The sequence below is a fragment of the Suncus etruscus genome, chromosome 5 (assembly GCF_024139225.1).
Source record: "Suncus etruscus isolate mSunEtr1 chromosome 5, mSunEtr1.pri.cur, whole genome shotgun sequence".
NCBI lineage: Eukaryota > Metazoa > Chordata > Mammalia > Eulipotyphla > Soricidae > Suncus > Suncus etruscus.
Window position 1 is genome coordinate 141,464,235 of NC_064852.1, and position 4,424 is coordinate 141,468,658.

Consider the following 4,424-nt stretch of genomic DNA (forward strand, 5'->3'; position numbering starts at 1 on the left):
TTGACATTATTTTTCACTACTCCATTATATAAATAGTCTATTAATGATAAGTAATAAAACAGCTCATTCTCCCATATAGGAAAAATGAACAAATGCTGTCATAAGAATACATTCTCATTTCATGTTTGAATATGTGAAAAATGAACAATGAAGCAGCTAATTTCACAGTATATTAGATAAAACAAATATAGAAACTGGTTATTGAAGGAGTTAAATAGCTCGATTCCTACTTAAAGAGGTATAGAAAAGTACACCTTACACCTAACTGTCCAAAGATAGACTTAGGCAGTCATAGGATAAGTCTAACCAAAGAACATGTGTCAGAAACATAATAGAAGTTAGTTGCATTTGAAATTAAAACAATAATGTTGAGTAAGTTACAATGGTGTAATGAGAGTATGAATACGAATTTATGTTTTATATTTTTATACCATTATTAGGGGCAAAACAAACTTTTTATTTAAACCTAGAGTCGAGTAGTTACAATAGTGCCAGAGTTGGAAAGGTACTCTGTAGACATTTGCTGAATGTATAATTATATAAATAGAATTTTATAGTTGATTCTCAGAAATATAAAATATCTTCTATACTATATGTTTGAATGTTATTATTCCAAATAGTACAGAGATAATGGAAAGGAATGCAAGGAATAGAACTCAAGCATCTAACAATATCCAAATATAGTAACCAAGAATAAATCCTAGTTACAGGGAGAGTAGTAAGTGTGACAATACTGTCTCTAGAGAAGAAAGTAAAGCCATAATTTATTAATGCAGAATGAATAACAAATACTCAAGGTGTAGGCAGTGTTCATGGACCATATGGGGTGATGGGGATCAAACCCAGTTTGGTCACATTCAAGGAAAACCTACTAACCACTATACCACTGTAATCACTCCAGCCTCTGGCATGAGTTCTTTTTTATTTATAAGATATTTATTTAAGCATTTTGATTACAAATATTATTGTGATTAAGTTTCAGTCATGTAAAGAACACCCCCCTTCACCAGTGCAACATTCCCACCGCAATGTCTAGACAAGCCTTCCAGTTCCCTCATTCAGTCACATGGTATGGTAGTTCTCAGTACAGTTACTTCTATAACTGCACTCACCACTCTTCGTGGTGAGCTTCATGAAGTGAGCTGGAAGTTCCAGCCCTCCTCTCATTGTCTCTGAGGGTTGTTGCAAAAATAACTTCTATTTTTCTTAACACCCATAGATGAGTAAGACTATTCTGTGTCTCTTTCTCTCCCTCTGATTTATTTCACTCAGCATGATAGATTCCATGTACATCCATGTATAAGAAAATTTCATGACTTCATCTCTCCTGATGGCTGCATAATATTCCATTGTGTATACGTACAACAGTTTCTTTAGCCATTCATCTGTTGAAGGGCATCTTGGTTGTTCCAAGAGCTTGGCTATTGTGAATAGTGCTGCAATAAATATAGGTGTGAGGAAGGGTTTTTTGTATTGTAATCTTGTGTTCCTAGTGTATATCCCTCAGAGTGGAATAGCTGAGTCGAAAGGGAGCTCAATTTCCAGCTTTTGGAGGAATCTCCATATCACTTTCCATAGAGTTTGGACTAGACGGCATTCCCACCAGCAGTGGATAAGAGTTCCTTTCTCTCCACATCCCCGCCAGCACTGATTGTTCTCGTTCTTTGTGATGTGTGCCAATCTCTGTTGTGTGAGATGGTATCTCATCATTGTTTTGATTTGCATCTCCCTGATGATTAGTGATGAGGAGCATTTTTTCATGTGTTTTTTGGCCATGTGTATTTCTTCTTTGTCAAAGTGTCTGTTCATTTCTTCTTCCCAGTTTTTGATGGGATTAGATGTTTTTTTCTTGTAAATTTCTGTCAGTGCCCTGTATATTTTGGAGATTAACCCCTTATCTGATGGGTATTGGGTGAATAGTTTCTCCCACTCAGTGGGTGGATCTTGTATCCTGGGCACTATTTCTTTTGAGGTGCAGAAGCTTCTCAGCTTAATGTATTTTCATCTGTTAATCTCTGCTTCCTCTTGTTTGGAAAGTGCATTTTCCTCCTTGAAGATGCCTTTAGTTTCAATGTCATGGAGTGTTTTACTGACATGTTGTTCTATATATGGTATCAGGTCTGATATCAAGGTCTTTAATCTATTTAAATTTTACCTTTGTACATGGTGTTAAATGGGGGTCTATATTCACATTTTTGCAAGTGGCTAACCAGTTCTACCAGCACCACTTGTTGAAGAGGTTTTCCCTGCTCCAGTTAGGATTTCTTGCTTCTTTGTCAAAAATTAGGTGTTTGTATGTCTGGGGAACGTTCTCTGAGAACTCAAGCCTATTTCACTGATCTGAGGGACTGTCTTTATTCCAATACCATGCTGTTTTGATAACTATTGCTTTGTAGTACAGTTAAAATTTGGGTAAAGTAATGCCTCCCATACTCCTTTTCCCTAGGAGCGCTTTAGCTATTCGAGGGTGTTTATTGTTCCAGATAAACTTCATAAGTGTTTGATCCACTTCTTTGAAGAATGTCATGGGTGTCTTCAGAGGGATTGCATTAAATCTGTATACTACTTTGGAGAGTGTAGCCATTTTAATGATGTTTATCCTGCCTGGCATGAGTTCTTTAAAGTGAATTTCTTCTCTGTTTTTAAAAGAAATTGTTACATCAGGCAGGAGTGATATCATTTTATTATTTGAGATTATGAGTTACAATGAGTGATTTTAATATAAAAATGAGAAAATAAAAATAAAAATGAAAATAATAAATTTCTTTTTTTTTGCTTTTTGAGCCATACCTGGTGATTCTCAGAGGTTACTCCTGGCAATGCACTCAGAAATTGCTCCTGACTTGGAGACCATATGGGACACCGGGGTATAGAACCTTGGCCTGTCCTATGTTAGCTCATAAAAGGTAAACACCCTAACGCTGTGCCACTACTCTGGTTCCACCTCCCCTATGTCATAAATTAAATATTTTAATAAATTAGAGATAATGGCTTTTTAGCATTAAATAATTATAATGTAATGAATAATTCAATATTAATTTAAAGTTATAATGATAGTTTGTTCAATATTTATCAATGTTTTATTTAAATAATAATAAATTAGAATTATATGCATGAAAAATATTTCTAGAGATTATCTATAAAAATAACTAAACAAGGTGATTGTAATACTAAATGATATTACTTCTAGAGAATCTATAAAAATTACTAAAGAAACAAGATAATCGTAGTATTTGTAAGGAGTATAGCAGGTTGAGTCAATAAAATATTGAAAAATATAAAGTAGGGCTGAAGAGATAATATAACAAGTAAGATGCTTACTTTGCGCACAGCTGAACAATATTTGATCTCCTTATAATTCCCAAAGCCCCAAGAATGATCTCTGAGCATAAATCTAGGATTAATCAATCACTGAGAACAGTTAAGTGTGGTCCCCTAAAACAGTAACAAAACAAAACAAAAGCAGCAGCACTACTAACCATATTCATATTGAATTTTAAGATGCTCATCCAATTATTACGGTTCTAACAAAATGAGATATGAATCCATTGAAATAAGTGTAAAATTTAAAATAACAATAAAGTTAAGCTTTATTCAATTAGAAGTAGATCTTAAAACAATCATTCTAGTCATATATGTTGGGAAATAGAATCATTCAGTTCAAGAGACAAGTAAAATACAGGAGGCACTGCGGGACTGAGGAAGTGTAAGAGCCTATGGAAAATAAATTTTAAAGGTTTCTGTTCTGTTTGAAGGCTTCACGGTATCTTAAACATTTGAACTAGAGAGCCGCAGTGGTAACAGTGCTGGGGCGTTTGCCTCTAATGCGGCTGACCCAGGACAAACACAGGTTTGATCCCCTGCATCCATATAGTACCCTGAGCCAAGAGTGATTTATGAGAGCAGAGTCAGGAGTAACCCCTGAGCGCCAAGGGGTGTGGCCTAAAATAATATCAAACAAACAATAAAATCCATCTCAAATATAAAGCCCTACCTGCATTCACTACTAAAGGGGGACCCTACTATTAGAAAAAAGCCAACTTTAATTTTTAAATTGTAATATATGTTGCAATGCTTGAATTTTAATACACATTTAGTAAGTAAAGCACTAATAAATGAGTTAACTGGAGGTTCATTTCTTCTTTTTTTTATTTTGTTGGTTTGGGTTTTTTTGGGGGGGTTCACCGGTGACATTCAGGGGTTACTCCTGGGGAGACCGACCATATGGGACTCCAGGGATCGAACCCAACTCCATCCTGGGTCAGCCGCGTGCAAGGCAAACGTGCTACCGCTGTGCTATCTCTATGGCCCCTGGAGGTCCACTTCTATATCTACTGTTTATACCTTAAGACAAATAGGTTTTCTTTATAAAATTCAATGAGATCACTTTAAAATCTGAGATAATCATACTCTCAACAGTGTTT